The sequence below is a fragment of the Leptonychotes weddellii genome, chromosome 9, assembly GCF_054177405.1.
Source record: "Leptonychotes weddellii isolate Sample4059 chromosome 9, ASM5417740v2, whole genome shotgun sequence".
Classification (NCBI taxonomy): Eukaryota; Metazoa; Chordata; class Mammalia; order Carnivora; family Phocidae; genus Leptonychotes; species Leptonychotes weddellii.
The window spans coordinates 97,326,499-97,343,950 of record NC_138377.1 but is presented as its reverse complement, the minus strand read 5'-3'; the positions used below and the strand labels follow the sequence as shown (position 1 = coordinate 97,343,950).

General features: G+C 49.7%; 1 long non-coding RNA gene across 1 annotated transcript; it reads right to left on the bottom strand.

Moving 5' to 3' along the window:
- Positions 1–2,676: 2,676 nt before the first annotated feature.
- On the bottom strand, positions 2,677–11,870 carry LOC145723296 (uncharacterized). The gene is made up of 3 exons (XR_014148224.1): positions 11,609–11,870; positions 11,254–11,354; positions 2,677–3,212 (listed from the first exon to the last, which is right to left on the bottom strand). It is a non-coding gene; the product is annotated as an uncharacterized LOC145723296 (long non-coding RNA).
- Positions 11,871–17,452: the final 5,582 nt, after the last annotated feature.

The following is a 17,452-nucleotide window of genomic DNA, read 5'->3' as shown; positions in this document are numbered from 1 at the left end:
GTGTTGAGTCACGGGAGCATTCACAGAAAGCCTGTATGGCCACTTCGCCGGGGGGCCATGTGGATTTGTCAGCCCCCGGGAGAGCCTAGCCTAAAGACCACGACGCCTCTCCCAGCTCTGAGGCTCTCACGCCAACTATGTGGCTTGAGTTGGCCTTGACACTCTCCCCTTCCAGTTCCCAAAGAGGCATTTTACAGCTACAGGACAGGCCCTGTGAGATCCAGCTTGATCGGGGTCGCTTGGCCCCAACAGTCACAGAAAGTGGGGAATCCTTTGTGTTCACCGATTGGAATTCTTTGTTACCTTTCCCAAGTAAACCACACCCACAAAGTGTCATTGACAATTTCTAGTCTCTGTCTCTTTAAAGCAGAGCGAGGACATAAAGCTGAATGCCAAAGACTCAACTTTCACGGGTCTTTTTTCCCCCCTCTAACCTTTACTATTATCTCACTTACATTCGATTCACCGAGTGTTGTTTAGTTACGGCATGTGTTGATTCTCTCCAAAGCACTCAAGTTCGATTGCAAAGAAACAACTCTATTTTCTGCACTCATATTTCATTGCATTATGGAATAATTATTGCATTATTTAGCTGGAGTAATAGGTACAGCTTGAGAACAAACACAAATAGCACTTGATAAGCACACAGAGCTCAGCTGACGGGAACAGACGAGCCCAGGAAAAGCAGAGAGTACTTGCTAGCACTGAGGGCTTGATGTGTCCTGGGCATGGGGACAGTGTTTGCTGAGGGGCATGGACAGCCTCCAGCGATCTGGAGCGTTGGTTCATTGAAGCTTGTTAAAGAGGATTCTGCTGTTTCAGCACATATGCTGTGACCCTCTGTCATGTGCAGGGCACTGTCCTGCATGAGCCCTGTGACCCTCCGAGGCAGGCAGAGAAGACCTTCATATAGGGAAAGCGAGGATCGGGGACATAGAGTGACCTTCTCAAGGATAAATGCCAAGGAACGATCTCCTCTGGGTCTCTACTGCTGAAGCCCGACACAGAGGGCACATGTGGAAAAGAAATGCATTGTTTATGGGCCCGAAGTGATAGAGCTGAGCCCCAGAGGATGTGCTCTGAGATCCTGAGTTCCTCCCGCTCACTTACAAAGGCCGTGGGAAGCGCGCTCCACGCCTGACTCGGGTACCAAAGATGGAGCCTATTGCTTCTCACCTGCTCAGAGCCTCATGCTTCCTAATTCCTATTCCTCTCCCCACCTTTCCCCTGGCCGGGAAGAAAGGCTAAATCCTCCGCCTCCTTAGGTGTTACCATTAGACCCTTCTGCCACGTGGCCTGGGAAGGAGCGACCGAGGGCATGAGGATGAAGCAGAGGGACGCCCGCCGAATGCCCCTACCCTGTGTCACCTTCACTTCGACCCCATCTCTTACTGCCAACTCCAAGACTTCCCACACTGACGCAAAACATCCTGGCCTGACTCCCCACGAGCTCTAGGGGAAACCCTAAACCTCAGAGTGAAATGAAGAGGCTGATTTGCCCGAGGAAACGAGACACAAACAAGCCTGGGGTGAACCACCGGGCCAGAGCTGTTTCTCTGGATTACTCACAGGGTTACCCACTCGCGAAACGGCCCTCCCCCCACTCCCCCTTTAGCCCCGGTTAATCTGGAAGGCTGGCCTGGTTACAAGCATGGCCAGATGAACAGGAGGTGAAGCGGGGGAGTTGGGGGGAAGGGGACATTCGCCAAAGAAACCACAGCGACCTTCCGCCTGGGTGGGGCTTCTCTTCACCTGCCACTAAACTGCTCTAAACTGCCCGTCAGCACCCCTGCTTCCTGCCCCTGCTACTAGGAGATCTTCACAAGTTCCCTGGGAGGGGGGAGGGGGCCCCCAGCCCCATCTTCGCTCTCAGGGAAGGCGGCAATGTTCCTGTGGCTTATTTCGCAGCACATATTTACTGAAGCCTGCTTTCTGCCAGGTACATGGTAACATCAAAAAACCACTCGATAGCACACCCACCTCACCGAGAGCAGGGGCTTCTGCCTATGGGGTTCGTTGCTGCATTTTCTAGGCCCGGCATGCCAGTAAGTATAGGCACTCAGTAAGGCTATGTTGAATGAATGGAGGATGCAAGGAGTGGCAGACGTCATACTGAGTGCAAGAATTAAACATACCCTGGGCCAGGAGAAGGCGCCACGGGATTTCTGATCACCTTTGGGTCGTGGGAAGGCTTCCTGGCAGAAATGATGACCTGGCTGAGATCCAAGGGGTAAGTAGCAAGCAGCTAAAGGAAAAAGGTGTGGTGTTGGGAAGAGCAGGGCAGGCAGCGGGAACAGCATGGCTGAAGGTCTTGAGACGGGAGGGAGCACAGCTGGTGAGGGGCTGCCCGAAGCAGGTGTCTGGAGTGGGAGGATGGTTGGCAAGGGAAGGCTGGTTCAAGGTGACTCTGAAGAGGACAGCCGAGCAAGACTCGTGGGCTGAGGAGAAGCCTCCAGCTTCCTCCTCAGAGGGATGAGGCGTTCCTAAGTCGTGGTCAGCAGGAACGGATATGGTCAGACTTGCAGCAGCATCCCGAGCTGAAATGCCTCTCGCACAATGCCTCTAGTTTCGGAGTGTTTGGGTGTACGACAAGGAGCTGGCAGATTCCCCTCAGCTGTGGCTGAAGTTTAAACTGACGCGTTTCCAATCTACTACAGGTTTACCTTCGTGCTGCTACATAATGTATTTCATTTAACCAAAACCAATATTGCATTACTACGTGTCAGATGCCATTCAGAGTGCTTCAGAAATACTCACTCATTTAATCCTTGCAGTGCCCTGGTGACATCAATGCTGTGCTGATCGGGTTTGAAAGATGAGGCACCCGGGTTGGGGCATTCAAGTGGAGACAAGAGATGACAGCACCAGAGTCTCCCTCAGTTGCTGTGCACACAGAGGGCTCACGAAGTCTCCATTGTCCTGTGAAGGGCGTGAGAGGAGGCTGGCCCAGGAGTGGCGGTGGGGTGGCTCAGGAAGGCAGATGGGGCTCGATCGAGAGCCAGGCAGCGGTCAGGGGACCCTCAGTGCCAGCCACAGTAAGGTGGGGCCCTGATGGCAGGAAGAGATGCAGCGCTATGTCTGGGCCACAGTTACCACCCACATAATCTTAGGGGTCTCTTCACTTTCTCCATCATGGGATTATCTGCTTTCCACATCTGCCTCTTTTGTGGTTGACTTCCTCATTTTAGCAGAACACTCCCTCTTGTAGCATCCTGAAACAGGAAAAATGGAAGGCAAATTTGGGAGAAATTAGTGTTTTAAAAATGTCTTTAGAGCCACTGGGTGGCTCAGTCAGTTAAGCATCCCTTGATTTCAGCTCAGGTCATGATCGCAGGGTCATGCGATGGAGCTGCATGTACGTCAGGCTCTACACTCAGTGGGGAGTCTGCTTGAGATTCTGTCTCTCCCTCTACCCCTCCCCCACAAATAAATAAATAAAATCTTTAAAAAAACGTCTTTAGAGCCTCTGCTGGATTATTATTTGGCTGGATATAAATTCTACGTCGCAAATCACTTTTTTTCAGAATTTTGAAAATATTGCTTCTTTGCCTCTAGTGTTCAGTGTTGCTACTGAAAAGGCCACACTTGATTAATAGCTTGGCTGGGTATAGAATTCTAGGGTGTAAATCAGCTTCCAGAGCTATTTTTGAGAAATCCAGGGCAAACTGGATTTAAACTGTAAACTGATCCCTTGCACATGTCTTGTTTTTGTTTTTCATTTATTGTTTCTGGAAGCTTTCAGTATCTTCCCTTTATCCATGGTATTATGAAATTTCACAATAATGTACCTTGATGTGGGTCTTTTCATCATTTGCTGTGTTGAGCATGTGATGAATTCAGTCAAGGAAACTCATGATTTTAGTTCTGAGGATTTTATTTTTGTATTATTTCCTTAAATATTGCCTCCCCTGTGTTTTCTCCATTTTCCTCTCTTTGGAACTCTATTTGGATGCTGAATATCCTACATAGATCCTCCAATTTTCTTGTCTTCCCTTCCTACTTTCAATCTGTTTGTCTCTTTGTTTTACTTTCTGACAGTTCTCTTCGTGTTCCAAATGTTGTGTTATTTAACATGGTTTTTGTCTGTTAATTTTAATTTTCAAGAGCTCTGTTTTATTCTAAGTTTGATCCCTCCTTTTCTTTTTACATTTTGTTTTGGTTTTTTGGAATGCAAAACCTTTTCATCTCGCCAAAGATATTACTTATAACTTTTTGACATCTATTCACATTTAAGATGGGTCTTGGGGGATCCTGGCTGGCTCAGTCCATAGAGCACATGACTCTTGATCTCGGGGGTCGTGGGTTTGAGCCCCATGTTGGGTATAAAGATTCCTCTCAAAAACTTTAAAAATTTAAAAAATAAATAAATAAAAATAAAATGGGTCACTAAAGATCAGATGAAAACCTTTGTGAGGTTGAATGAGGCTCCAGGGTAATTATTTGGGGAGCTAAGCATTTCACTGAGGGACCCCCCCCAACCATGGGGAATATCCCCATTTCACAGATGGGAAAACTGAGAAAATAAGTAACTCACCCATGCTCACACAGCTACCTGGGGTAGCTGAGATTTAAACCAAGGGCATCTCCCTCCAGAAGCAGTTTTCTGCACCATGTACCACACACAGTCTTGCAGACCCCCATCAGCTGACACATGTGCTTTCTCTACACCAGCCCCTGCCCTAAGCCCCTAAAAACACTAAATCAATTTAATCCTCACCACAACCCTTTGAAGTAGGTACTATTAGTAGACCCGTTATTGACAAGCAATCTGAGACACAGAGAAGCTCAACAACTTGTCCAAGATCACACAGCTGGTAAGAGTTAGAGGCAGGACACAATCTTTGGCAATCCGGCCCTGGAGCCCTCTTGCTTAGTCTCCCACGGTCTCCGGTTTCCCCATGTGAAAGTGGCAATGTGGTTCCTAACTCACAGAGTTATTTTGAGGACGAAACAAGAGAACTTACATGTAAGAAATGTGTACACGATAGCCCCTCAGCAAACATTATTTTTATTAAAAAACATTCCCCCCTCCAGGACTTTTAATTTCTTTAAAAGCAGAAGCTACAGTTTGGGGCTCCCCGAGGCTTCTCTTGGCTGTGAACTTCATGATTCCAAGAGCTGGGCTGCCGTGTTGTGTCGGGGGGCCTCACGCAGAGGAGCATGATGGGGAGGGAGCGGGGGTGCTGGGGGGGGACATCAAGACCTCAAGGGATAGAGGAAGAAAAAAAATCAGGAGGTAGGAGCCAGCGCAACAGATTCTGGACTGTTCCATTTCCCAACTTGGGCCGAGAGCATCACTCCTGTGTTCCCAAATAGCTGTGAAGTTCAAATAACAGACTCCAACTGACACATAAAAAGGAACACATGTAACCACTTACAGGCCAATTAATATCGGGGCGGGGAGAAAGCCACGGGGCGGGAGGCCACTGGGGTTGAAGTGAGCAGAATGAGGGCCGTGCTTCCGGCCCTCCGGCTGAAATGGGCTATTATGTGTCATCAGGAAACTTAAGAAGGGGGGAAAAACAACCTCTGATCAAAGTCCCTTTTGTCAACTTCTAACAGATTAATAGATGACAGATTTTGCACTTAGAGCTCTACTACAAGGTCAAGGGCAGTGAAATGGGGCTTGTTGGGGCTTTTTTCTCCTTTGGTTCAGAACCGCTAGGCTGCAGAACTCATCATCCTGACAACCTGGCTGCCTGAAATGGCTCTAAGAAGGCCTGTCTTCCCCGGGGTTTCTGTGGGGGAGAGCGGGGAGGGGGCCCTCTTTAGTACAGACAAGCCAGGCTTGTCTTCTCCCCATAGTGACTTCCCAGCTCAGCCTCCTGCTGGAAGTCCTCTCTCTCTGAAGCCCCAAGCTTATCATGCCATTGTCCCCAGTTCCCCAGTTATGGTGTCATGGTGACCTTCCATGGACCCCAGAAGGAAGACACCTCTAAGCCTGGCCTGTAAGTCCCTCGGTGATTTAGCGTCACCCCCATCTCCTCAGGGTGCTTGTATTGGTCACACCGGATCACTCATAGTTCCCCAGACCCCCTTTGCCTTTTCGCCTCCACATCTTGGACTTCTCTGCCACCATTTCTGTCTTCCTCGATGTCCTACTGATCCATCAAGGCTGCGCCAGTGTCCACCTCTTTGGGAAGCCCTCACTGACCCTCTGCCCTCCCCTGCCCCCCAGCCCAAGGAGACACTCTATCCTATGTGACCCCCGCCCCTTCAAACATGCAGCCTTTGGCATGTGCCTTACCATAGGGCCGTTATCTGCTCATAGGCCCATCATCCCTACTTGGCTGTCTGCCGAGACCGGTGTGTGTGCTGCCTGGCATGGAGCAGGAGGAGCTCCCTCTTATATAGAGGTGAGTACATGCAGGCTGATTCACCAAGGTATGAAGGATTATGGAGGAAGAATCCCAAGGTCACCCAAATAATATCCACCCTGGTAGAATCTGTGACTTGCTTCTACCCAACAGAGTAGGGTAGGGGTGATGGGATGTCATTTGCATGGTTAGATTGTTATAAGGAAAGGGTGATAGGCTTTCAGTCAAATGATTATGGAGCTTTATATAAAACTCTAGGCCAGAGTGAGTGTTTCTCCCCACTGGCCTGATGAAGTTGGCAGCCATGTTGGGAAAGCCCATGTGGCAAGAAACTGGGGCGAGGGGGGGGGATGGCTTCTAGGACCTAAGGGTGGCCTCCAGCTTCCAGCCAGCAAAAAAGCCAGGGACCTTGGTCACACGGCCACAAGGAAATGACTTTGGCCACAACCCAGTGAGCTTGGAAGTGGATCTTTCCCCGGGTGAGCCTCCTGATGAGACTACAACCCAGCCTAGACCTCGGTTTCAGTTTTGCGAGCTTTTGCGCCGAAGACCCAGCTAAGCCATCCCGGGTCTCCTGACCAATGGAACCTGTGAGATGATAAATGTGTGTGTTGTTTGAAGTTGCTGCATTTGTGCTAACTTGTTACTCAGCAGTTAACAAACTGATGCAGAGATCATTCTTAAAAATGCCTTCTCTTGGGTATGGAAGACCTAAATAGTCCCAGTGGAGAGTACTGGGATGCTTTACCCCTAAAAGTTGATACACTGGTCAGGTATTCTTGCCAGCCAATTCATAGAAGACTCCAGAACAAGGGTCAGGCCCTGGGAGAGCAACGTAGGAAGATGAGAAGCCATAGTCAGACAGGCAACAGGGAGAGCCCTGAGTCTGAAATCAGGTTCTGGTTTCCAGGTTCTGCAGATGATTTGCAACCAGGCTTTGGACAAGGCAGCCCCCCTCTGGGCCTCCGTGAGCTCATCCACAACCAACATTATGAACAGTTTGAGTTCTGCACCTCCCTCCGGCTTTGGCATTCTGAATCAAAGATGGTTCCGTTTTACTAAAGAACTCCATATTTTAGAGTACATTCAATCTTTCCCTGTTCACTCATGCAGAATAAGTTACTTCTACTTTCCATAATTTTAGTATTGCTTATGATGAAAGATACATATTTACTAACTTGATTTAGAGAGAGAGAGAGAAGAACGAGAGAGACATAAAATGAATTAGGGGAGGGGACAGAGAGCTATGCCAGAAGCCCAGGCTAAAGTTGACATGTACTGGCCTGGCTCCTCCCACCCCCACCCCATATTTCCAATTAGGGAATACATTCCATATGCTTAAGATAGTGCTAATCTTGTCCCTCTTCCCATCTATAGAGAGGGTCACCATGGCCCAGGTTTGGCCAGTCAAGAGTACCCCAAGTGTCTGGCCACTGTATTAGGTTCAAAAACAAGCCTATGTGCTGAGCAGGAATTTGCTGACGGAGCTGCTGGACGAGAATGCCTTTCTCCTGGGGTTGCCGAACTCATAAGATGTGATTTGGGGGACAGTTTAAGGTATGGGGCTGGTTTGTAGAAAAAGCCAATCTAAGATCTAGAAAGGGAGCCCGGGGAACATTAAGCCCTTGATTCTAGCCATCTCTGAAACCATCTGCTCTTACTTAACCTGATAAATTATCTTTTTATTTAAAGTAGTTTGGGTTGGGTTTCTGACACTGGTAACCAAAAGAATCTTAACTAATGTAGATAGTTATTTCAACTGAGCATATAATTTTGCCCGAGGTCTCTGGGAAGCCCAAACAGAAAGGGCACCACACGGCCTCACGAAACGCTCCTTTTCTGATATCACAAACCCCAAGCACCATGAAGGAGAGCCTTTTCTCAAGGGCTCAGACCGTTTTTTCATGGTCTCTCACCCTGGTGGCCCAGACCAACATCGTCCACAGCTGCTTTAGAAATGACGCAGGAACATTCCTCATGCGGCTGGCTGCCTCTTGGACTGAACCTTGACAAAAGACAAGCAACAGAAACCAAGCGTCGGTCAGCGTTCATGAGGACCTCCTGGGTTTTCAGCAGGAGAGGCAAACGGGCCACGAGGCTTGGGGTCTGGCCAGGAATTATCCCCGGTCCCTCTCCACGGCCTCTTCAGGAGCACCTCCAAACGCTGCTCTGAAGTTTGACTAATGTCATCTCTCTGGTTGCAAGGTTGGTGATTCCTTGTAAGGGACCACGAAGCCATATTACATTCAAAGTTAAATAAACAAACGTTTGAATCTGTGTTTTATTGGTTCCATACCATCTGCCATCTGGTTTGGGGGAGCAAGGAAAACTGTGGTTTTGTTGGTTTTGTGTGTGTGTGTGTGTGTGTTTTTGTTGTTGGTTTTTTTTTTTTTTATTTTATTTTATTTTTTCCCTTTTCCCTGTGAAAATTCTCTAAGGTTGAACGCTGGCAGCAGTCCGGGCTGGTTAAAAGCCACCTAGTTTCCCACATCTTAACTCTCTGCTAAATGTTGGAGGCTGGTCTGGGTCCCCATCTGCTAAGCAGCCTGTTGTGTGAAAATGAGATCTATGCATATGCAGAGCTCCACAGCCTGGCTTCCAAGATCTAAAGAATTGTTATGAGTGAACTACAAGAAGTGCTTATTTAATGTTGACAAGCTGCACCCAGACCAAAGGCTAGAGCGGGGCATATGGAAAAGGAACAGAGAAAACCTGGTGTCGGAGCACCCCGGGCTGTGAGGAAAGGCAGCTCCGCCTCCAAGCCCCTGGGTTGCTAGAGACGTGGAACTTGTAATGACTTGAAGGAGAAAATAGGCCCCAGACACTGGGTGGGAAATACGCCCCAGCCTGCCTGGAATCTTCAATCTGGAAATTGCAATGGCTGGGGGGTGGGGGGGAGGGGATGGGGGCACATTCCACGGTGGGGGTGGGGTGAGGGCCAGCATCTCCGCCTGTTCTGTTGGCCCAGCTGTTTTTGGCCAGCAGAGCCTGGAGCTGCTTGAAAAGGGTGGGGAGATCCCTGGGGGGTTAGTGGGGGATGGGGACAACAAATGCACAGCTGGGGGGGAAGGACCCTCGGAGCTTCGATTTCCGTGACTTTTAAACCAGGCCTTCAGTGTCCTCACCTATAAAATAAAGACAGACTCGGGCATGGGTCACAGACGCACATGCCACAGGGCCAGGCAAGGTAGTGAGAACGGGTGAGAGCGGCTGGGTGGGGACCAAGGCAAACACGCTTTTGGCCGAAGGGTGATGGGGATGCAGCCAGCTCGGGTGATGGTGGTCATGTGGGAACCCAGCCCAGTGTGGCCAGATTTCCCAAGTTCCCAAGAAAGGCCAGATTTTTTTTTTTTTTTTTTTAATGTGAAAACACCCAGTGTTTCAATGCTGGCAGCGATCACAGTTCCTGAAGGAAAATCCCAGCAAATTAAACCTGTCTGCAGCCCACATAAAGCCCACACAGGTCTCCAGGTGGTGACCTCTGTGGAAGAACTCAAGGAGACAGTCTTGGACAAGCCTGGAACAAAGACCATGTTTTTCCGTGAGGAAAGGCAGGCCGGAAGGCTGGTCCAGGCCCACTGACCCTACTCTTTTGCCTGCACAGGCCCTGGACGACGTGGAGGTATTCCCAGGCACTGGCTCGCCCGGGGTTGGGTTCACGGGAGCTGGGAAGGGCCCTCCCTAAGATGTCCTCCCTCACTAATCCTGAGCCCCAGCGCTGCTGAAATTCCAGGCCTGCCATTCCTCCTGGCCCTTCGGTGACACAGTGACTGTTCTGGGCCATGCGAGCTCTGAGCTTCCCGGGTCTTTCTGCTCTGCAACTCATTGCCGGCAAAGAAATGAGCACACATGACGTTCCTGTTCCACGTACTCCCTCGGCCCCCACAGGCTGGTCCCCTCCCAGCCACCTTCTCGTAGTATCACAAGTAAGCAAGTCGGTAACCTGCACAAAGTGAGACACAACCATTTGATCTCTGGCCCGATGTCACTTCTCTTGGCACAATGCAAAAGAGCCCTTATGGCCTCGGCAGCCAAAGAACTTTTAGTCTATGTTTTCTGGAGTTTTTTTGTGGTGTTTTCTTTCTAACTGAGGTGTGAAAAAGTCCTAGGCTCAGTTTAAGTCCTTGATAAACACAACTCGGATTTTTTTCGGTGATAAAATCTGCATACTTATATTTTAAACAGTGTAGTCAAAACAATGCAAATTCCTCCCCTTTTTTCCCCCTTTCTTTGGCTTAATGAATATCATTTGCCCAGTATGAAATCTTTATATTATATGCCCCATGTGTTGAAAATAAAGGTACATAAAGCTTGATAATCTGTTCAGAAAAAAAAGGAGGCAGGAGACCTGGTCTCCCATCGGCTGCCATCTTGCTATGGGGTCTTGGTGAGTCAGTCACTCCTCTGAGCTTCATTGGCCTCAACTCCCACATGGACAAGAGGGCATACAAACACCCCTCCAGCTCTACACGCCTCAGAGCAAGCATGTGGGGTGGGGAAAGGATGAGAACGTTGCGGGGAGGAAGGTAGGCAAGCATGGCAAGAACTCCACAGCCAAAAACTCACGGGCAGACAGATTCTATGCTACCTAGGCACAAAGACTGGAAGTCCACTTCTAGAAACAAGGATAGACTGTTAGCTTGTGGGGGCAGAAGGTAGGTCCCGCCATTTCTAAGTCCTGGAGCCTGGCGTAACCTTTGCACGGAGTCAGTAGGAGCCCCTGTGGAATTCCCTCAGGTGAGAATCAGCTGGAACGGACTGACCTGGCATTTCACAGGCTTCCATCTTCTCGAGCCTTGTTCCGCTCCCGTGAGGCAGGATGGGGCAGGCATTGTTGTTCTCCAAACGGAACTGGCAAACCAAGGCCTGGCGAGGTGAGGCAGCTTGTCAAAGCTGGATTGGTGGAGAACCACACCTAGATTCCCACGTCTCTTACCTGCTGAAGAAAAATCTTCCTTTCTGAGCGGTGACTTTCAGTGATTCTCAAAGCTTTCTGGGGGCAGATAGTCTGGAAAGGAAGGTGCTCTCTGAAAGAACCTAGAGACAAAGAAAATAATTAACTTAGCTAATTTGGTGTCAAATCAGACCCCGACTTACACCAGATTCTAACAGGGAGGTAACGTCAGGCATCAAAGATTCAAGAAAATCTGTAAGAGCCAAAATTAGCATGAAGAGAATTCTATTGCTTACATGGTTTTATTTTCTGTGGTTTGCACCATTATTTGATTTTCCAGGGGCGCTACCCTACCCCACTTCCACCCGTCTGCAAGATGCACCCCATGAACACTCACTGTGGTATACATGTGTCTGGCGGGGCCCCAGAACATCTCAGCATGTTGGGCAGGTCTGAGGGTCCTGGGCTCCTCTGGTGGACATGAACCCTGTGGCGAGCGAAGGACAGATAACTAACATGCATGCACACTTGCACGCACACACAGGCTCACACACAGAGAGAGGAAACCACACTTGGTCTGGGCTGGCCCCAAGCTGAGGAAGAAACTTCGAAGAGTGACTACACTCTCGGTAAATCAAGTTGTGGGATTCAAACCACTTCCTCCCCCCGCTTTGTGTTAGGAACATCACATACCTGCTCTCGGAGGGCACTCCCCACACCAAGAGAGAGGAGTCACTTCCACCATGACCTGGAGCAAGAACCCACACTCAGATGCCACGTGACTTACCCGCGGACACAGCTCCTAAAAGGCGGGGCCAGGATAGGCATCCAGAGCTGCTTCACCTCCCAGAAGAGGCCTCCTGGATGCTGAGGCCCGTAGCCCACTGGTCCATGAAGATGTCCAGGCTCCTGCCCAGAATTGAATGCTGGGCCATTTCCTGCACTTTCATCTGCCCATCAATTCCAACTGAGTGTCCGGGACCATCCCCGCCCATTTCCTGGGCTTGTTTCCCCAGAAGGAGGTTCTGTAACACCCTCTAAGTGCTGCGGCCTTTCATCTAGTTAGACAGCCCCTCAGGGGCTAAGGTTAAATAATAAGACCCAGACCTACATTTCAGAGAGTGTCCCACAAAATCTTTGGTTGATGGCCAACAATGAGACCTCTTTAGGCAGAAGGCTTTTTCCATCTTTGAAGCTATACCCCACCCCTTCCTCCTCCCGGACTCTCCCAGAAGCAAAGGCAAGAGTCTTGGATCCTGGGGGCCTGGGTCCTTTGGGTAGGCACCGAGGTCACTGAGCTCTCTTCAGTCTGAACCCTGCTCCATGGTGGGGGGGAATGTGTGCAGCCTCTACTTGGTCATGTCCCACCACAGGGAGCTCACTACCTCTCAGATAATCTTCTTGCCATTCAAACAACACTGACCATTAGGACGTGCTTCCTCAGAAGAGCTGGCATCTGCCTCCCTGCTCATGAGGACCCACAGGAAAAGACAAATGTCTCCTCAAACCTGCAGCCACACCTTGCAGCAGAGGCAACGATTTCTGGTCTTCAATGGACTGTAATCTCTGTGTATGCTTGGGTTAGTCACTTCTATCCTTTCTGGCCTCCGTGTTTCCTCTCTAAAATAGGGAAGGCCTCTCCAATCTGTGCTGGTGTCCGTGCGGGGGCTGGCTTAGGCAAGGGCTGGAGGCCCCTGGAAGCCAGCCCCATGGAGACCACGAACAGACCCTGCATTTCCTGGCTCCTGATCTGTTGTGTTGTTTCCACCCATGGAGACAAGAGAGCACCCGAGAATGTAAACACAACCTAAGGTGGGGAGGGACCCGACGCACTGTTGACGTAGAAGTGATAAGAGATAGGGTCCAAAAGGTTTCGGTGGACAAAGAGAGCATGAAGGCAGCACAGCAGGTCAGAAAGGGCTTTAGCTGAGACATAAGGGACAAGGGCCCACATCCTAGCTCCGTCCGTCATCCAGTAGCTAGCTGACCTCGGACGTGGTGCTTGACCTCCCGAGTCCTGGATTTCTTCTTCTGCTAATGAGACACATTGGAACGGCTGATTTGCAGCTTAAGAAGTCAGTGAATCAATACAAAAACATAGATGTGGGCCCAAAAAATAGCTCGGAGTTTGGTCAGTTTCAGTCAAGCTATCCACAAAGCCTGGTGAAGCTCTCAGGAGGTGGGGACCACATGTTTGTCGGGGCGAAAACCTGGTGTCTGGCCAAAGGAGGGGAAGGTTCGAGCGCTAAGGTGGCAGAAACAAAGGACAGACTCCGGGTCTAGCTAAGCGGGGGCCTTAAGCACACCTTGGAACCTCTTCTGCTCATGGCTCCCTCATCCTGCACACAAGGGGGGGGTCCCTCCCAGTGCACGGAGTTCCTGCGGAGCGCGATAGCGCGAGGGGCTGGCACATAGTAGGAGTTCGGCAGCAGGCTACAGAGGTGGTAGCCGACCCTACGTGCACCTGCATGGAAGGAACACGCCTTCGTGAGATCCAGAATCTTCTGTAATTATTTAGCAGCCTGTAAGGACTTTGATCCTGCATCTGGCTCAGAAATGGCTCTCTTTCTCTCTCTCTGTCTCTGTCTCTGTCTGTCTCTGTCTCTGTCTCTCTCTCTCTCTCTCACACACACACACACACACACACACTAAAAGAAAGAGAAAACCACAGTCAGCCTGGGGTGTTCCCAGGCGTAGGAAAAACATGTGTGCAACAAGTACCCAATGCCATAAATCAAACTGCGGGATCCAAGTCTGAGCTGGGGTCCAACCTCCTGCTCCAGCTGCGTCAGAATGTGGGCCGTATTCTCTGTTCCTGCAGCCAGCCATGCCCGGAGGTGCCGGCCTGCTCTTCCGGCCACTCCTGAGGTAGTTGACCCCTTCTAGGGAGCTCCAGAGTGCCCAGAATGGGAGGGAGAGAGGAGAAGCGGGCTGTTGGCCATCAGGATGTTTGGCTGAGCCGAGCCAAGGAGATGGCTGTAAAACCTGCCTGTGGCAAGCTGCCTCGAATCCCACAGTGTTCCTGTTGGAAGGGATTGTGGAAAGACACGGAGGTGTGCACACAAGCGCCCCTGGGTGGGGGGCGGAGACTCAGACTCGAGATGAGCCTCAGCCCTTCCTTGCTGGATGACTCCAGCAAGTTTTATCACAGAAAATGAGGGGCTTAGGTTACTAGATACCCTCCAGGAGCCTTTTCTGCCGTGAGATGTTGCTGAATTCCTCTGATACCATTTAGCTAGTCTGCATCTCACCGGGCTTCAATTTATTTCAAGAAAGCCGTTACTAAATGTTGATTGCATGCCAGGAACTTGTGCTAAGCACTGGTTGGGCTGAGAAGAAAAGACATGGTTCCTGTTTTGCGGCTGCCAAGGAGCTCACGGTCTTCTGAAGGGAAGCGTATATCTAATCAAATAAATACAATCCAAGACCACACAATACTAGAGTAGTAAGCCATTCTCCCAGGGAGACTGCAGGAGGTGCGGTAAAGGAAAGGGATACCCGAGTGAATGTTTCAGAGATAAGTAAGAACTTTCCAGAATCCTGAAGGCAGAGGGTACTACAGAAATCAAATCAAAGGGAAGTGTCAGTGGATATGAACAGTCATCCATGTGGTTGCTGCACGGAGAGGGATGGAAGGACAGGAGACTAGGAAAACCAGCTGGGGACAGAGTGTGGAAGAGCATGTATGAGAGCCAAAGAATTAGTTCTTTTTCCTGTGGGTAATGGGGAGCCATTGAAGATTTCCCGGCAGGGGAGTGACAAAATCAGATCTGCCGTTTAGACCATGCATTCTGGCAGTAATGAAGAACCTCTGTGTCAGCAAACAACAGCCCATGAGCCAAATGTGGTCCACAGCTTGTTTTTGTATGGCCTGGGAGCTGAAAATCTTTTTTTACTACAACTTCACTGAGAAATCATTTGCATATCACATAATTCACTTATTTAGGGGCACCTGGGTGGCTCAGTCATTAAGCGTCTGCCTTCGGCTCAGGTCATGATCCCAGGGTCCTGGGATCGAGCCCCGCATCGGGCTCCCTGCTCAGCTGGGAGTCTGCTTCTCCCTCTTCCTCTCCCCCTGCTTGTGTTCCCTCTTTCGCTGTGTCTCTCTCTGTCAAATAAATAAATAAAATAAAATAAAATAATTTAATAATAAAAAATTTAAAAAAAATAATTCACTTATTTAAAGTATACAATTTAATGGCTTTTAGTGTACTCTCAGACTCCTGCAACCTTTACCTCAGTCAGTCTTGGAACATTTTCATCTCTTCAGGAAGAAGCCCTATACCCTTTGGCTACTACCTCCCATTTCCCCATCTCACCCCAGCCCTACTTTCGGTGTCTCTGGATTTGCCTATTCTGGATATTTCCTATAAATGGAACCTATAATATATGGCCGTTTCACTTAATATAATGTTTTCAAGGTTCAGTGATGTTATAGCATTACTTTTCATTGCTTTTCATGGCTAAATAATATCCCATTGAATGGACATACCAAATTTGGTTTCTCCATTCATCAGCTGGTGGACACTGGGGTTGTTTCCACCAAGGAAGAATATGCAACATAGACATATGTGGCCCACAAAGCCTAAGTATCTACCATCCGGCTCCTCACAGACCTGATGCAGACCCTGCATCACAAAGAAGCAAGAGGCAAGTCAGAAACCCAGCTCAGGGCTTCCGACAGTTCCCCAGTGACAACTTCGGATGGGGGCTTCAACTAGGGGGAAGGACACATATTTTGGGTGGTAAAATCAACTGGACTTGATTGGATGCCTTGGTGAAAGAGAGAGTTATTGAGGAAAACTTACTTACCATCAAGAAACTGAAATTCAGACGGATAGAGTGAGTAGTCCACAGTGAAGCCACTGGCTGATGGCCAAGCTGAGCTAAGAATCCAGCTCTCCTCTTGAATACAACACACGGACTTGTGAGATTTCTGATTATCATTACCAGAGAAGCAGACTAAGCCGGTGGCCTTGACCTTGCTATATAAGGCTTTCACCACTAGGCTAACCAGCCACAGGCATGCATCCCACATAGGCATGGTGCCTCACAAAGAGCTGACAGTGTCTCCTGGAGCCATCCGGGGTGTGAATGTCTCATGTGTCCCTCAGAACACTTTTGCAGCTTCTCCTGATCAAGCCCCTTCCTTCCAAGTGAATGGACAGGTTGCTGTTCTGCTGTCTTCCTCCACCCCTCCAGTCCTGCCTCCAAAGCTATGAATTGATGCTGTGCTCATCTCGGTGCTGGGGTGTACTTCTGCTTGGGTACAAAGCAGAAGGGGCTGCAGTGTCCCTCCCAGGTTTGCTGGGGCTGGGGCTCCTGCAAAGCTACAGGGCTCCAGGCCAGTCCTTCAGGGGTCCCAAATGAACCAAGACAAGGAGTTTTCTCTGCAGTACTTGTCTCTGGCAACTGCCTTCTGGTCTTCTTCAACTTCTCTGAATTTCCAAAGAATCCCAAATCCAGCTTGGCAAAGTGCCTCAATATACCTCTCCAGCCACACCCTCTCTCTGCTTCTCTCACACTCCTGGTTCCCCAAATTTACCATGCCTCTTTCCTGTGCCTTCCATGTGCTCTTCCCGCTCCCGGCATTGTCCTCCCCCACCCCCTTCTCCACCCAGAAAACTCGTGTTTATCCTTCAAAACCCATTCAAATATTCTGCCTCCAGGAAGTCTCTCTTTCCAGCTCTTGTTCATAACATTTGCCACACTGAACGGTGACATTCTTGTTCTTGTGTCTTTCTCCTCCCCCAGGCTGTGCCTTTTGTCTACCTCCTAGGGGCTTCAGGGAGAGACTGGCCCAGAGTTGCCCACCCCTAACTATTTGCTGAATGCGTGGGTGAGCAGGCAAGCGGGTGAGCCAGCACACATTCTTTCCCCTCATCCTTCAATTTCAAGGGGAATTGCATTCTTGAAGCCCCTCTGGGTCTTTCAGAGGAAGCGGCTCTCAGCCTCGCTGCTTTCCCTTCTATTGATCCTGGGATTTATGGCACTATTGTTTCCTTTTATTAGGCTGTAATGGCCTCCGTTAAAACATGTTACATGGAAATAGGCTAATTAAGTGTGTCAAATAAGTCATCATCCCACAGAGTGGTCAGCCCTCTCCGGGCAGCGCTGTGGTGACTCACAGTGAGGGAGGCAGGCAGGGCACGGGGATAGCGTGTCCTCCTCACCCCTGTTTCTCAGAGCAGTGAAGGCCTCCCCAGGCAAGAGGCTCCCCGCTTTGCTCTGGGGGCCCCCT